We start from the raw sequence: 17,529 nt of genomic DNA, 5'->3' as shown, positions 1-17,529 counted from the left end.
CATTACATATATGGACCTCAATGATCTCATCCACAAAACAGGATGAGGATAAAGCCTAGGTTATATATTCATAGTGAGTTTTAAATGAGATAAAACGCGTAAAACAATGAATACATTTTCTGGTATAAAGCCATTGTTCAGTAAACGGTAAATTTTCTATTAATAGTAATAGTGATGATGATACTAGTAATAACGGCAAAAATAATAATAAAATAATTATAAACTAATACCAGGGACTAGTATATTTTTCTAGAGGCACACCATAGATGTGAAATAGGAGTGCTGTTTAACCATCTTTTCCTTTAAAAGCCACCCTCCCTAGAGAAGGCATACAGTGAGGTTGCAATATGCTTCCTGTAAAGCCCAGAGCAAGCTTTTGTTCTCACCTGAGTGTTTTGACATTGCGTAATTGGATAGTAAACAAATTATGTCACATGCTTGGTATGTACTTCTTAATAATTTTTAACAGCCACTAGAGGGTGCTACTTTGTTAGGAAAATAAAAACACCTCCCAACAGTAGCATTCAGTCGGCAGCGGCGACGTCTGATGTTAGGGGCCAGACCTGAGCTCTCTGCTGTGAGTATCCAGATACAATTTATTCATTTATTGTTTATGTCGGAAGTAAATAGCAATAGTTTAGGTAAGCCACAAAAGTTGATTCAAATAGAATCCTAGCCTTTTCTTTCAGTAGAGGTGTATACCAATTCTGTTATGGGAAAGCTGTTAATATTTCCTACCAAACAAAATTGTGAGGCTATGTGACTTTCTTATGAGAGATAAGCTGGCTTTATTATGTGTGTTGTGTTTTGACTGGATATCTGTTGCTTTAAGTTTGGTTTAATGATTTTCTTCTATCTTTGGTAGTTTTTATTATAGGGATCAGTGAAAACAAAGATCTTCTTGTATGATTTTTGCCCTCTGAAAAATAATATTTCAGTGACCCAAAGGTCACAAAAAGATTCAGGTGGGTGAGGTGCAGATAAACGAAGTATGCGACCTTCATTTTTGTGACTCTGGGTTTAAAGTGAGCGCTCTGTTGGTGAGAGGTTGTATGAAGTGTCAGCCTCAATTATGATTAACAGCCTTCAGTCTATAGTTCATATTCTGTGGCAAGTGCATCTTTACGGAGCCAGTTATCTAAGGATGAGACCCAGTCAGCATCGGGTTAGTAAAGATTTCTGCAGATTAACTATTGTCTTTTCAGCCAACCGTGAGGTAATGATAGAGATGGAAGAAGACTGTGAGTACTTGGGTGAGAGGAAGAAACAAATGGGGAGATCTAGAAGTGTAATTCTCCAATAGAAGTGAACTACACAAAAACTAGAGGTTCTCAGGGTATTGGTTTCTGATCCCTGATCGCAGAGCTGGCTTCCTGAGGGATTATTTTCCTACTACATCTTACTTCTGAAATACAAGAGTGAGGGAAAGAGTGTTTGATTTGACTTGCAGTAGTGAAAGGAACAACTCAAAAGTTTCAAACGAAATTGTCTGGAAGAGACCAGCTCCTTATGTCTTCTGAGCTTCTCCACAGCCAAGGCAACTGGTCACCAGTCTGAGCTGGACGTGGCGATTGAAGAGAATACAGTCAGAGGACTGGCTTATGGTGTGTGTGTATTTGTGTGTGTGTGTGTGTGTGCTCTCCACACGCTCACGTACACTTGATGACAACTTTAAGAAGTCATGTCAGTCAGAGAGCTCCCTCTTACCCTACTTTAACTTGTAGTTTAATCTAGCTTTTTTAAGCTTGTTTTTCTGTTTATCTTTTGGAACGATTTTTATGAGTGATGCAGTTATTGGTAGTAGGAGGGGCCAGGAGTCAGGAGGCTCCGTTATGATTCACTGTTGAGATGTTTTCAATTTCATCCTTCAAATCCTGAACAGAGAATTCGAGACTGGCAACATTGGGATGGCACTAAAATATAAAAAATATTTTTCATCTACCTTTTTCATTAATGTAGATCATGTCTTTCTTTTTACTTAAGTTCACTTCAGGATAAGAATAGCACTTATCCGTGTTAGAGGAGTAAGGAAACTCTAATTTCTCCTTCTCAAGATGATCAGAAAGGGAATTGTCAGATCTGGGCTGAGTTTTTACTGAGAAAAATACCTCTATATTAATTTTCCAGCTTTATGAAAGCAGGGATTACAAAAAATACTGTTGTATATTGAAGGATGTAGAAGAATATTGAATACTGAAGGAAGGTGGGGGTTTTACGCCCTCTCGTTCTGATCTGCCACTTCTAGTTGTCGCTAATGCTTTACCTTAAATAAATCATGGGTGTGACGAAGCTTTGGTTGATCTTTTTGTTTTGTTTTTGTTTGTTTGTTTCTTTTGGGGGGTAAGAAAGAGTAGTGTCCATTTGATTTGTAGCAGAGAATTCTTGGGAGTGACATCTAAAAAATTCTCTAAAACTATAAAGACCAATAGAACTATTGCCATGGTCTGTGACAATGTGGTCACCAAAATGGGCTTTACTAGATTAATTGAACACTATTAGGAAAATACCCTGCTTGTTTCCCCATTCCTCAATTTTCTTCAGTGTTCCAACTTCTCATTCTATACATTGCTGTCTTGCACATGACCGTTCTGAAAGTTAGAGCATGACGGCAGATGCTAAAGGTGTGGTGATGAGGGAAGTAGAAACAGACAGTTTATCTTCTCCTGCAGTGTGCAGTGTCACTGCTGACACCCTCCAGCTGTGCTTTTGCTTTTGTTTCTTTCATAACTTTTCTATGACCCAATCCCTGCTTTAAGGCACATTGTGTTCTTGGCCTGTTAAGATTAGATGCTCAAATAATTCCATGGGATACCCTTTACAGACCTAAAACTTGAGTGGATGTGAGGTTGGAAATACGTACTTGGGATTTTTATTGTTTGCTCAGATTTTCGCATTTGGAAACTTGAGGGGAGCAAAGTTTTTCAGTAGCTTCCTTTGGTAGAGTGCCATGGCTCTCAAATCCTGGATCTAGGCTTCCCTTTATCACCCCACTGGACTGAATATTGTGAGAGAGTCCCCTCCTTTTGCCTTTATAAGCTTAATGAGCCCAACAAGTGACAGCCTTGGTTTCCCTGCCTGAGTTGATAACATACGTACGTATGTATGTATATGTCAGCCTTGCCCATATATGTGGGATAAGATGGATGGAGATCAAAATACCACCTTTATCCTTTATGATTGATGAAACTGATATTGGAGAATGTGACTTGGGGAAGTGACAGTAATGGCATCTTAATACCAAACTCCAGGCTAAGCTAGAGTCAGGCAGCTGGGAAGGCCCTGGCTGGAAGCCTGTCTCTGCCCCACCTGCAGGTAGGGTAGAGTGCGTATATTCTCTTAGGGCGCTGGCCTCCTTGGGGATGTGGGGAAAGGAGCTGATCTAAGCCGACTTAGTTCTTCTCCCAAACTGGTGGATCAGCTGACTGATTCTAACTTTCTGGGGTAAGAAACCTTGGAAAAACCCCATCACAGAAATCTGAGGGGAGGAAAGAATGACCTCAGCCTCCACCCCTTAAAATATTCTCCAGGAGTTTGTTTTCTTACTTTATGGAGCTTAATTGTCAAATCCGTGGAAGCAGGATTGTTGCAATTGGCCTGGGGGGGGGGGGGGAGGGAAGTGGAGAGAGAATCTGCAGTCTATCAAGATAACCTTGTCCCACCATCATGAGGCTGTTGTCCTACCACTAATCTCTGACGTTTTGTGGATCTGCCAGGACACTGGTGAGAAGGACATCTTTTTCCCCTAGAAGGTTCCAAAAGGGTCCGTCTGCACTAAAGCTAAAAATTCTCTCCCAATTCCCAACCCAAAGTATTATCTAGCTACATTGTCCAAGCTTATTAAAGGTTTTGCAATGATATCGAATGACCACAAGGAGCTGTTCCAATAATAACATGCCAAAAAACTAGATTTCCTGTATTTAAATATAAATCTCTGCCCACTATTAAATTCCTCAACAAAATTAAAGTACAAATTTAAATTCCCTTGATTTTACAGTTCAAATGAATTAAAACCCAGAATCAATTACTTTACCTTTGTGATTTCAAGGAAATTAGTGAAAAAAAAATCATCTTTGCCAATTTCTTATTCTGCTCCACCTCAGTAGAGAGTTCCTGATGGCCAGAGAGGGTGAATTTCCTTCAGCAGCTGCATCCTGGGTTATTTCTCATGGAAGTGGTATAGTTCCTTCACACCTTCAGAAATAGTATTAATTCATTGCCAAGTTTCCAATGCACCTAATTTTTAAAAAGAGAGTTCACAAGACTATTACAGCATGGGCCCCACTCCTACCAAACTTAGGGGGAAAAAAAATTAATCCTTAGACCCTAGAGCGGTTTTTCCAGGGAAAAGTGTTCTTCAAACTCACTATTTAGTGGTGTTAAGGATTCTAGAAGAGACTCAATGAGATCTGAGAACAGGGTAGACAGTCTTGATTTTATTCTGATCAGGATGCTACTCCATCTATTTTTCAGAATTTATGACTTTGGAAGTTGAATTCAATTGGGAGAAGTCATCTATAATATATTACCTTTGGCCCTAGAGAATTACCAGGACTTGAGAGAAAATTCAACTATGAACACGGTGTCTTTCCCTAGAAAAGAACATTTGAGACAAATGGGCAAACTGAGGAATTTGCAAAGGTTTCTACATTTTTATTTGACATGCCTTTGGGTCTTTACTGGGGGCAATCCTGATGGTGATTTAGTGTGGATTCTGTCTAGTGACATGTCCCACACTCTCTCCTGTGCCATGGTGGCTGATTCCACTGCTCTTGCAATGAAATTGTAGCCCTAAGATCTCTTTCTCCTTCAGAAAATTTCTTTTTCCTCTTTATCCTTACTCTAGCTGGAGAAACATCTTCAGCAGATTTCTGAATGCCTCACATTGACATTTATATTTCTTGAAGCTTATAGCCTTATGGAGGTTTTAGTGAGAACAGGTATCTCTTTATGTTCTTCAAGAAAAAGTTATCGGGGACAAAAAATTTAAAGCTAGGACCTCATGCATATGTGCTCTGAAAGCATTTGTAGAACTTAGACATTTGTGCACTTAAACACAATTCCTATACACGTTGTTAAGAAACATAGTAAAATCTCGGGCTGGCCCCGTGGCCGAGTGGTTAAGTTCGCACGCTACGCTGCAGGCGGACCAGTGTTTCATCAGTTCGAATCCTGGGCGCGGACATGGCACTGCTCATCAAACCACGCTGAGGCAGCGTCCCACATACCACAACTAGAAGGACCCACAACGAAGAATGTACAACTATGTGCCGAGGGGCTTTGGGGAGAAAAAGGAAAAAAATAAAAAAATCTAAAAAAAAAAAAAGAAACATAGTAAAATCTACAAAAATTGTTTAACTTATTGTCCACATACAATAGATAGTTCAAGGTCATGCTGTAGCAGCCAGCTTCTGAAGGTCTCGGTGGCCCATGTGACTTTATTTAAGGCCTAGGAAGTCCTTCCTGTGTAAAAACAGCTTCTCACTGTGCAAAAATAGCCACACACCTGTGGACAAGCCTCCATAAGCTGCAGTTCCCCACCAAACACAAAATCCTATAGTGACCCATTCCTTTAAAGTCCAAGATCTAAAGCTGCTACTTAGGCTGACTTGTTTATAAGCACACCACACAACTGTGAAAACCAGTTGCACGGTGCACTATAAGCCCCTGCAAACCACCAAAGTCAATAACAGACATAGCCTGACCTCACCCACTGCCTCAAAATTCATTGTTATTTTATTTTCACTCTCCGAATTGCACTCCAAACCAAACAAGTAAACACAAAAGACTTATATATTCTAAGTAATTGAGAAGCTCAATGGTTGAATGGCTCAACTGATGCTTCATCAATTTCAATTCCGCTGCAGGTTTCCCCAGGTGCTTTACATATGTTAGCTGTAACTGATCTCTTCAAACACTCAATGTAATGCATTTCTGAAAATGCTTGGTTAGGTCTCGTTTTCCAAAAGTAGGTTGGAAAGATTTCAAATAACACGAATGGAAAAAATAATTGAATGAAGAGGAAAATGATTCACAGTGTGCATTGATACAGGGAGGTGTAATTACATTAAGTTAAATGAGGTAACAGTTGTGAAAGCACTTGACAAACTTGTAAAATACCATATGAAGGTAAAATTTTAGCTGTTAAATTCTGTGCAAATGGATTGCAATTTTAAGTCTACAGTTCCTATCATAAGAATTTTGGTAGGAACTTTAAAACCTAGTTCCACTCTGTCTTAGAGAAACAGAGGCCTTGAAGTGGTAAATGATTTCTCTAAGCCTTAGTCCTTGGTCACTAACTTAATGAATGGCCAAGTGGGACCAGAAGATGATTTGGTTTTCTTAATGAACAGTACCAGAAGCTGGTGTTGGCTTAGATTCATGTGAAATGCAAGCCACCAGGGTATGAGACCCTGACAAAGATGAAAACTTGACCGTAAAAAAATGTTAGTAACATTAACGCTAGATATGAAGGAAAAGAGATATATGTATTTTGGAACCTAAGAAGAATTTATTCCCCTTTTATTTTCTTTTTTATAATGTCAGGGAATTATTTCGTCAGTCATAACTTCTTAAAAACTGAAATGATAAAACAATATTATGTTCTTCTACTTCTATATAAATTTAGTGTACATAAAGATTTTATCCAGAGGAATAATTAACAACTTGTTATTTTGCCATTTTGATTAGTTCAATGATTCATTCTCTTATGTCTTCCCAATTCAGTCTTGGGAGATTGTATGTTTCTAGGAATTTATCCATTTCTTCCAGGTTGTCCAATTCCTTGGTGTATAATTGTTCATAGTAATCTCTTATGATTCTTTATATTTCTGTGGTGTCAGTTGTAATATCTTGTTTTTCATTTCTGATTTTATTTATTTGGGTCCTCTCTCTCTTTTTGTCTTGAAGAGTCTGGCTAAAGGTTTATCCATTTTGTTTATCTTTCAAAGAATCGACTCTTAGTTTCATTGATCTTTTCTATGGTTTCTGTAGTATGTATTTCATTTATTTTCACTCTGATCTTTATTATTTCCCTTCTTCTGCTAACTTTGGGCTTTATTTGTTCTTCTTTTTCTAGTTCCTTTAGGTGTAAGGTTAGATTTTTTATATGAGATTTTTCTTGTTTCCAGAGGTAGGCCTATATTGCTGTAAACTCCCCACTTAGAACTGCTTTTGTTACATCCCATAGATTTTGGAACATTGTGTTTCCATTTTCATTTGTCTCAAGGTTTTTTTTATTTCCTCTTTGATTTTTTCATTGTCCCATTGGTTGTTTAGTAGTGTTGTTTAGGTTCCACATGTTCATGTTCTTTCTAGTTTTCTTCTTGTAATTGAATTCTAGTTTCATATTGTTGTGGTCAGAAAATACGCTTCGTATGATTTCAATCTTCTTAAATTTATTGAGATTTGTTTTGTGGCCTAATATGTGATCTGTCCTGGAGAATGTTCTATGTGTACTTGAAAAGAATATGTATTCTGCTGTTTTTGAATGAAATGTTCTTTATATATCTATTAAGTCCATCTGGTCTAATGTGTCATTTAAGGTCAATGTTTCTTCATTGATTTTCTGTCTGGACGATCTATCCATTGATGTAAGTGGGGGTGTTAAAGTCCCCTAGTAGTATTGTGTTACTTTCAATTTCTCCCTTTATGTCTGCTGATATTTGCTTTTGTATTAAGGTATTCCTGTGTTGGGTAGATAGATATTTACAAGTGTTATGTCCACTTGTTGGATTGATCTCTTTATTATTATGTAATGCCCCTCTTTGTCTCTTGTTACAGTCTTGGTTTTAAAGTCTATTTTGTCTGATACAAGTGTTGCTGCCCTAGCTTTCTTTTCATTTCAATTTGCATGGAATATCTTTTTCCATCTCTTCACTTTCACTCTATGTGTATCTTTAGCTCTGAAGTGAATCTCTTGCATATATATATGGATCTTGTTTTTATATTCATTCAGCTCCAAATGATTGGAGCATTTAGTCCATTTACACTTGAAGTAATTATTGAAAGGTATGTACTTATTGCCATTTTGTTGATTGTTTTCTGGTTGTTTTTGTAGTTCTTCCTTTTTCCTTTGTTCTTCTCTTGCTCTCTTCCCTTATGATTTGATGACTTTCTTTAGTGTTATGTCCTCTTCATTTATTTATTTATTTTTTATATATTGGCAACTGTGCTAACATCTGTTGTCAATCTTATTTTTCTTTCATTTTTTTATTCTTCCATCCAAAGGCCTCCAGTACATAGTTGTGTATTCTAGTTGTGAGTGCCTCTGGTTGTGCTATGTGAGGTGCTGCCTCAGCATGGCCTGATGATCAGTGCCATGTCTGCACCCAGGATCCAAACCAGCAAAACCCTGGGCTGCCGGAGTGGAGTGCGCAAACTTGGTTGCGCAGCTGTGGGGCGGCCCCCGCATTCTCTTTATTTTTTTGTGCATATATTGTAGGTATTTTTTTTGTGTGGCTACCATGAGGTTCATATATAATAACCAATGTATATAGTAGTCTATTTAAAATTGGTGGTCACTTAAATTCCCGCATATTCTAAAAGCCCTACATTTTTACTCCCCTCCCCCATGATTTATGTTTTTGACATCATATTTTACATCTTTTTATTTTGTGTATCCCTTAACTAATTATTGTAGATATACATGATTTTACTACTTTTATCTTTTAACCTTCATATGAGCTATAAGGTGATGATTCACCAACTTAACATATGTTTGTCTTTACTAGTGAGATTGTTTTTCTTTCTTATTTCTAGTTATGGCCTTTTTGTTTTTGTTTAAAGAAGTCCCTTTAACATTTCTTGTAAAGTCAGTTCAGTAGCAATGAACTCCTTTAGTTTTTACTTGTCTGGGAAACTCTTTATCTTTCTTTCAATTCTGAAATGATAACCTTGCTGAGTAGAGTATTCTTGATTGTAAGTTTTTTCTTTCAGCACTTTGCATTTATCCTGCCACTCCCTTCTGGCTTGTAAAGTTTCTGCTGAAAAACTAGCTAATAGTCTTACGAGTATTCCTTTGTATATAACCAGTTGTTTTTTTCTTGCTGCTTTTAAGATTCTCTCTTTATCCCTTACTTTTGACACTTTAATTGTAATGTATCTTGGTGTGGGTCTCTCTGGGTTCATCTTATTTGTGACTCTCTGTGCCTCATGGACTTGGATGTATGTTTTCTTTGGCAGGTTGGGGACATATTTAGCCATTATTTCTTCAAATAGATTTTCTCTCTCATTCTCTCTCTCCTCCCTCTGGGACCCCTATAATGCAAATGTTAGTACTCTTTATGTTATCCCAGAGGTCTCCTAAACTATCCTCATTTTTAAAAATTATTTTTACTGTTGCAGTTGTATGATTTTTACTACCCTATCTCCAGATTGTTGATCTGTTCTTCTGCATCATCTAATCTGCTATTGATTCCCTCCAGTGTATTTTCCATTTCAGTTATTTTGTTCTTCAGCTCAATTGTTTACTTTTTATATTTTCTATCTCTTTGTTGAAATTCTCACTGTGTTCATCCATTCTTCTCCTGAGTTCAGTGAGCATCTTTATGACCACTAATTTGAACTCTTCACTTGGTAGATTGCTTGTCTCTGTTTTGTTTAGTTCTTTTTTTTTTTTTTTGAGGTTTTATCTTATCCTTTTGGAAGGTATTGCTCTATTTGCTCATTTTCCCTAACTCTTTATGTTTGTTTCTGTGTATTAGGTAAATCAGCTATAACTCCTGGTTTTGAAGAAGTGGCCTTATGTAGAAGATGTCCTGTGGGGATCTGTAGCACAATTCCCCTAGTCTCCAAAGCCAGGTGCTCCAGGGGTGATCCCTGTGTAGGCTGCATGCATTCTCCTGTTGTGTTTGGGCTGTGACTCTTGGGGTTACATGGTAGGTGAGGCTGGCCCTCAGGCAAGCTGTCTGTGAGATCCAGCTGCAACTGCTGTTGACATGCTTGTGTGTGAGGCTGGCCCCTGGGGTGGCTGTCTGCAAGTCCTGGCCACAACTGCTGTGAGTGTGCTGGTGTGCAGGGCTGGCCCCAGGGTGGAAGCCACTTTGGGTGATGCTGGCCTGAGTGGGGCAGGTCTTCAGGGAAACACCAGGGTGAGCAGTGATAGCAAGGTAGATGGAGAATGTCAGAAATGGTGCCTGCCAGGGATGGCCAGCTAGGAAGAAGGACAGTGAAAAAATGGCACCCACTAGCAATTTCATCCCAGGAGAAAGTTCCAACAGATCCCTACTCTTCTGGCACATGCCTTAAAATTGTCAATGAATCTCCTTCACATGTGACACAGGTGCTTTTCAAACTGCTGCCTCTGTGCTGGGACTTGGAGTGAGTGAGTTTGTGCCTGTGCCCTTTAAGAGCAGAGCCTTGGTTTCCTACGGCCCTCTAGCTCTCCTGGGGATAAGCCCTGCTGGTTTTCAAAGCCAGATGTTATGGGAGCCCATATTCTTGCTGTAGGTCCCCTGGACTGGGGAGTATGATGTGGAGCTTGGACCCCTCACTCTTTAGGGAGGAGCTTGTGGTTGTGATATCCCTCCTGCTTGTGGGTGGCTGTGCCAGGGATGTGGGTCCTGACGAGACTGCATCTCCATCCCTCCTGCCTGTCTCAATGTGGCTTTTTCTTTGCTTCTTTAGTTGTGGAAAATCTGTTCTGCTAGTCTTGGGTTGTTCTTAGAGAGAGTCGTTCTATATGTAGTTGTAGTTTTGGTGTGTCTGTGGGAGGAGGTGAGTTCAGGATCTTCCTACTCCACCATCTTGATCCTTCCATCTTATGTCTTAATGAAATATCTCCTTTCAGTGAAAAAAAATTGTTTATGGGCTTACAATGTACAGTAAGTTCTGCTACGGTGCTTGTTTTGAAAATGTGAAATTGTTCCAACACAATTGATATATTAAGGAACAGTTTGAGCATGACACAAATTTTGTCTTTGCTTCTGCACAATTTTATTTGTGAGAAACTCTAGGTGAATGTCGTAAACTTCAGCCAGCTGAACCCAGATGCATAGGAATTCACACACACATACATATTTCAACCAGTTACATCAGTTCACCACACATATTATAAGCCACACTCACCCACATCTGGTGGTAGAATTTTCATGTCCATTTCAGATAACCCTCCTTCCATCACTTCATAATAACTCACAAGCTGCAACCCTTCTGCAAACTTCATCTTTTTCAAGGTAAAGTGTCATATTTATGGTATTATTTATGTATTTTGTAATCATTTCACATCTATAAAACTATGCTACCATTCTTATTAGGGTTCTTTATTTAAAAAAAAAATATGTGACTGATGAAATTTCTAAGTGTTGTGTCCCTAATCCCATTTTCTCATAAGCCCTGTGGTTTTTATTGTGTGGTTTTGCATAGCATGGTAACTTTAAGGAAAGCAGATATTATGTTATAGCAAAATTGATGGATTTTAAATTCAGTTTTTTCTTTTATTTATATTTTGAAGCAACAAGTAATAAAATTCTTTATTTTTCCTCTTCCTTCCCCCAAATCTTTTTTGACACTGCTGTTAATTTATTGCAAGATCCCTGCAAAGTGTCTGCTGGCTAGTTTCTCTGGGCAGCAAGCCCATCTGGATTTACATGGACCTGTGAAAAATTTCTTGCAAATATATACCTTTGGACATGGGCAGAAACCTACAGGAGTCTGTCTTTAGGCTCAGAGATATTAATGGACAGCAGTTATGCATCCTTGTTTTTCCATGTTCTGAATTTGAGAGGAAGTTTGACAGCTTAAAACTTCCGTATTTGATATTTAATAAATATGTATATGAAATATACATAAAGAAAAAACATTTTCCCAAGGATTTTGTTTTGTGCCTCTGTCTCTGGCCAGGTGAATAATATCACATGTATGGTATATGACTTTACTGTGCTATTTATTGTTGTATTTGTCTTTAGAAACCCCTTTTTTTAACTTTAGTATAATTGATGAATAAAATTTTAAGATATTTAAAGTGCATGTCATTATGATGTGACGTACATATATGTTGTGAAAGGATTCTTCCCACATAGGTAATTAACACTCTATCACCTCACATATGTATCTTTTCTTTTTGTTTTAGAAAGCTCTTTGCCTTATCTCATTCATCATGTGCCATACCCTGTGCACTGCTACAGTGCATAAAACATAAGTTATAGCACCAAATGTTTAATGATGTGAGGGAAATGTACTTGTTCATAAAAACTGAAAAGAGATGTTAATATTTATTAACTTCTTTCTATGTTCCAGGAAGTTGGCTCCCTGGTTCACTGATAATGTATCTCATTCAATCTTCACAACACCCCTCACAGTTTTTACTCTCCATTTTAACAGATGAAGAAAACAAAGCTTATGTAAGATCATTAGCTGTCCCAGTATCCATTGGTGTTAGGGTCATGTGTATTTGGGTCCTCTGATGAGTGAACACAAAGATGAGATTCGACTCGCAAGAGATTTATTGTGGGAATGCCTGTGAAAGAGAAAGGCAGGAGCAGGAGAGTCTTCAGACCATGATGTAGATCTGACACCTGGAAAGGAGAGGAAAGGAAGGGAGTTTTGCTAGGAAGAGCCTCAAACTGCGTGGAGTTCCGAGAAAGTCTCAGCCAGGCTGGTGCCTCAGGGAATCCCTGAAGAAAAGATGCCCATTAGAGGAGTCCTGTGTTGGGTAGAAATGGCCCACCATACTCTGCCATTGATTGGGAGCGACCCAAGCAAAGCATGGACTCTGTGAGCTCCAAGTTGGATCCAAAGGTGTGGACAGCATGAGGCTGCCAGTCAACTGCAATCCCATGAGCAGGTTCCCCTGAAGGGAGGTCTGAGCAGTGCACTCTATGACCCCCCACAGTCAGAATTCAAGACTAGATCTGCCAGAGTCTAAAGTTCTTTTTTATATGGGTAATACACAGGGTTAGTGGCAGGGGTTGTTTCCCACCAATCCAAATAAGACCTTTAATCACCTCCAAATAATATAACCTAAGTAAAATTTGTGGGTTTCATATGCAGACACCGCTTCAGGATAAGTTTCTAAGTCTCCTAGCTTTCATCAGCTTGCTTCATCTAAGTCCCTCCTGCAGAGAAATTTTGTAGCTGCCACTTAAGAGCCAAGGGCAGAGAAGCAATTTTCTAAAGCAGTGGGTCTCATCTTGACAGCACATTAGAATCAGGGCAAGGGGATGGTTAACCTTTCCTATGGCCAGTCTGCAGCTCCAACCAATTAGATTAGAATCTCCTGGGGTAGAGCCTAGGAAGCTGCATTTTTTAAAGGTTCCTGGGTGATTCAATGTGCCTTCAAGGTTGAGAGCTACTGTTGTAAAGGATGTATGCCTGAAATAAAAGCAGCGTTATATCTTTGAACATTTTCCTGAGTACCTATCTCTCCACCATTCCCACTCCTGCCCACCACAGGGAGTTACCTAACTAGTTCAAGAATGTTCTCAGAGGCCACATAGCTTAAAATTTTTTTTTGTCTTTGTGACAGGAATCCTGTGCAAGATTTTTTATACCTAATTTACATTTGCAGTCACATTTCTGATTTCACCATGCTTTAATTTGAGCACATCTGTATAGTTTTAATAAAATGAAAGTTATGATATAAATTCTAACAAGGAATCCTGGTTTCCTGGCTACTGTCAGAAATGTGGCCTTTGGAAGTTCCCAGAACTCGAGACAATTCTGGAGGTAGAAGCAGTGAGAAAGCTTTCTATCTTCACGTGGGAAGGAATATGGCCGTATTTTCCTAAAATCTGAAAGGCATACAGTTAGGAAGAGAGTTAGCATGGACTGGACTGAATAGAGAGTTCAGACTGGGTGTGTTTTATTTGTAATCTTAGTTTTATCTTAAATGAATATCAATGAAAGTAAGATGTTCATTGTAAAACTTTGGAAAAAGACAATCTAGATAGACGAAAATAATATATTTTGTATTAATATTCGTTATTTGTTCAGAAATCTAAGCTGGTCAATATATTTGCCTCTAACGAGCTCTAAACTTGTTAGATTAGGGTAGATTGATCAATGTGTAGCCATGAGTACCTGATCTCCATTGCGGTATTAATTTTTCTCTGTCATAGAGAAATAACAAAAACAAAAAACCCACCAGAATATCTACTCATCTGCTGTGGCAGACCAAGAGTGGAGGTCGAGCAGTGGAAACTCCCAGAAATAGGCAATAAGGGGGTGCATGCTCTGTAGAAAAGTTAAAAATATAATAAGACTAACTTTGAAAATTGATTTCCTAAGTTATCACCATTAATTGGCAACTCTAAAACAACGTCAGTGGTAAAATATTCCTCCCTAAAAAAAATGTATATTTTCTTGGTTTGAATTTTAAATTTCAAATTATCACTTTTTTTGGTCATTTAATAAGCATTGTATTCTGCATTCTGCATTGTGTTCTCCATAGAATATTCCCGTTTATACAGATGGCCCCTGACATACTTGAAACCAGCTACCTACCTTATTTCCAGCATTGGTTTGTATAGGTTTGGTCTGCTTCTAGTTTGCTTGGGGCATAGTCTGTCTCCAGTCCCTGTGATAATACATAGTCCTACATTTAAACAGTAGATTAAAAATAAATGCTGGTGGCATGGCAAGTGTAAGTAAGATGAACTAGAACTTCCATTATTTTAATTGTGTCATTCTATGTGACAATTGAGAGTTTTCATTTGTGTTTAAAGTTTAAACAGTGAAATAGTGAAGACCAAGAGATTTAATATTTTTGTTTGCTAAGTGCAAATTTTAGTTCTTACATGAAATATTTTATTGAATTCAAATAATGTCCTTACCATTGAAATTTTACTCTTCTTTTTTATATTTTTTAATTGCTTTGAAACTAAAGAACTAATCAAGGAAATAAAACATTGCATCAGTATGATTTAGTAGGTTTAGACATTTTTGTTTTATTAAAATTTACTTTAAAAAGACTGGCATAAAGATATATACACAAAATTTAATGAAGGAAAAAATTCACTATCTTTATATCTTTCCTTGCTATTATATTCTATTTCATGATTATTACTGAAAGTAATTTTGCTGTATAGAGTAGGGGAGTGTGGGAAATGATCTGCTCCCAGTGTCCAATGATCCAGGTACACACTGCTCAACTGCTTTTGCAAACAGCTTGAAAGTCACTGTAATGGACCCCATACTTTTTCGTTCACTGTGTCGGTTTTCCCCTTTTCTCCATTCCTTCCTCTTCCTTTGCTTACTCCTAGCACCCGATCTCCTAGGGCAGGAAATGTCTCCAAGAAAATGTAGAAAGAATTCACTAATTATATTTACAGTTCTGGTTTTCCTGTGCTGTCGGGAAAGGCTTAAAGTAATCTTGCCTCAGACCTGGTCAAGGATTAGCTGAGAAAGCCTGAAGAAGTCTGTGGGATTGATTTGTCCAATGCTGAAGGAAGTGGGGCGAGTTTTCCACTGAGAAAGGTAATCTGATTTGGGCTGTCTGAAGGAGATTGGGTAGATTTAATGGTCACTATATACTATGAGTTTTGTTCATCAGAAATATTCAAACGTTTAATTGCTCTTTAGTTGGTAAGCAAAGCTGACAACTTCTTTTTGAAGGTGCATGGTTGAGGGAGAAAGAAAAAATGGGTCTCCATAGATTTAGGGTATTAAAGCATGGAAATGGGAGAAGTATGACATTGGAGGAGTCATTGCACACCTGTACTCCTGCTTCCAAATAGAAGGACAACAAAGCACTCTTGGAGAGATACAAAGGCAGGACATAGTAATGAACAGACTTGGAGTTGGTGTTCCGGGTTCTCATTTCATTTCTGTACTAAATAACTGCATGAATAGGACAATCCATCTACAATCTGTGGAGGCACTGGGTAATAGAGTGTATACAAGCCACCCTTCCAAGCTGCTTATAATAGTGTCTTAAAGATTAACTTGAGCTTGAACTATATTCCAAAAAGGTATGCTGTTTCCTTTGGTATTTGCCAACAAGAAATAATTCTTGAAATCATGCTGATCTTTCACAAAAGTAAAATAGAGGGGAGTATCTTCAACTGAAACATATGACTTTAGGACTCATGCTTACAACACATTCCAAATGGAAATAGCTAGTATTGTTAACATGATCAGTATTACATTAACAATAATATGTATTTTAATTTATTGCATTTTGTTTATTTAGCTATCCTTCAAACACACAAACAGTTAAGAGAACATATCAAGTACCCGTGTACCTAATACTCAGTTTTACACAAGTATGCTTTTTGCCAGAGCTCTTTTGAAGAAACAAAACGATGGTCACTGTTGAATCCCTGCTAACTTCTTCCTGATCCTGTTTTCTCTCTCTTTTTCTGTAGGGGTAAACACCATCCTGCATTTTGTGGTTGTCATCGTCATGTAGGATGGAGATCACTGTCTGCTTCCAGATCCAAGCCCAGTAGACCATGGCTTTAGCTCTGCTTGCTGCTTTGCATTTCAAGTCCATAGAAATTATATTAGGCACCTGTTAGGCATTTCAGACACTTCAGATCTTCTTGTCATAACTTGTCTTTGGGACCTTTGACTAGTCGTTTTAGCCACTGCTGCATTGACCAACTCTCTTTGGAGAAGCCAAACAACCCTCACGCAGGTGCAACTAAATAGCACTCAGCGTGCACTTTCTCACCTCTTGCCCCTTGGCTCCTTGTTGAAGACAGGCAGGTGAGGCATGGTCCTGAGCACGTACAACCCAGAAGAGTGTGTGAGAGGGGTGGAGGAGGGAGAGTTAAAGACTGTAGTAAAGCTTTAGCCAATGGGAGACGGCAGCCGGCAAATAAATTCTTCCTTTCTTCCATGGATTGGGAAGTCATTTATAGAGCCTCTCAGAAGACAGCCTTATGAGATGATCCATCAGTTATGCTTAATGCCTTAAACTGGTTTTTCTTTTTCCCTGTCTCATTTCTCTTTTCCTTCATTTCTGCTCTGTGGGACAGTACTACCTAATAAAGCAGTAAGCCTTTGCCCAAGGCCATGCATTCTTGGGAGGCCGGGTTAAAACAGAGATATTTATCTCATTCCAGTTCTGCCTCTTTGGCTTTATCTGCTCATATTTTATCTATCATTGCTCTGTGTTTAGAGTAGAGGTGGTATATCTTACTGTTTCATCTTGACCAGAAGTCATTGGTTCTATCTTTGCTGTTTTTCTTGATGAAAAAATGAACATTACTTTCATATTCACCAAGAAATCTTTAGTGTTAGTTATTCATACATTTCCTATTACACATAAAGCAGTATGAACAAACTTTTAGCAAAGAGTTTGACTTAGAAGAGGAATATGATGAACATTAATTCCATTCCTGCACCTTTTTCTAAAATGTTATTCCCAAAGGTCCCAGAACTTGGGCAAACTTTCCTATGCTTTGTACCTACTTATATCACTACAGATACCTCATGTCGGATTTTTTTTCTGTATCTCTCTTTCTCCCAAGACTGTAAACTTGAGAGCAGGAATTGTGTCTCATTCATCTTTGCAAACAGCGTAGTGCCTGGCCCAACTGGCTCTGAGTTAATGGATGTGGAATAGATCTGACATTTGGTGTGTACATA

General features: G+C 38.3%; 1 protein-coding gene across 2 annotated transcripts in view; it reads left to right on the top strand.

The window, feature by feature from the left end:
• Positions 1-531: 531 nt before the first annotated feature.
• ARHGAP24 (Rho GTPase activating protein 24) overlaps positions 532-17,529 on the top strand; it is a 705,468-nt gene continuing 688,470 nt past the window's right edge. For both annotated transcript variants that reach the window (XM_070505415.1, XM_070505414.1), the window contains exon 1: positions 532-577. The gene's annotated coding sequence lies outside the window, so the exon portion shown is untranslated. The remainder of the gene's footprint in view (positions 578-17,529) is intronic.

This window comes from Equus asinus, chromosome 3 (genome assembly GCF_041296235.1).
Source record: "Equus asinus isolate D_3611 breed Donkey chromosome 3, EquAss-T2T_v2, whole genome shotgun sequence".
Taxonomy (NCBI): domain Eukaryota; kingdom Metazoa; phylum Chordata; class Mammalia; order Perissodactyla; family Equidae; genus Equus; species Equus asinus.
The sequence above is the reverse complement of the archived record's forward strand: the minus strand, read 5'-3'. Positions and strand labels throughout refer to the sequence as shown.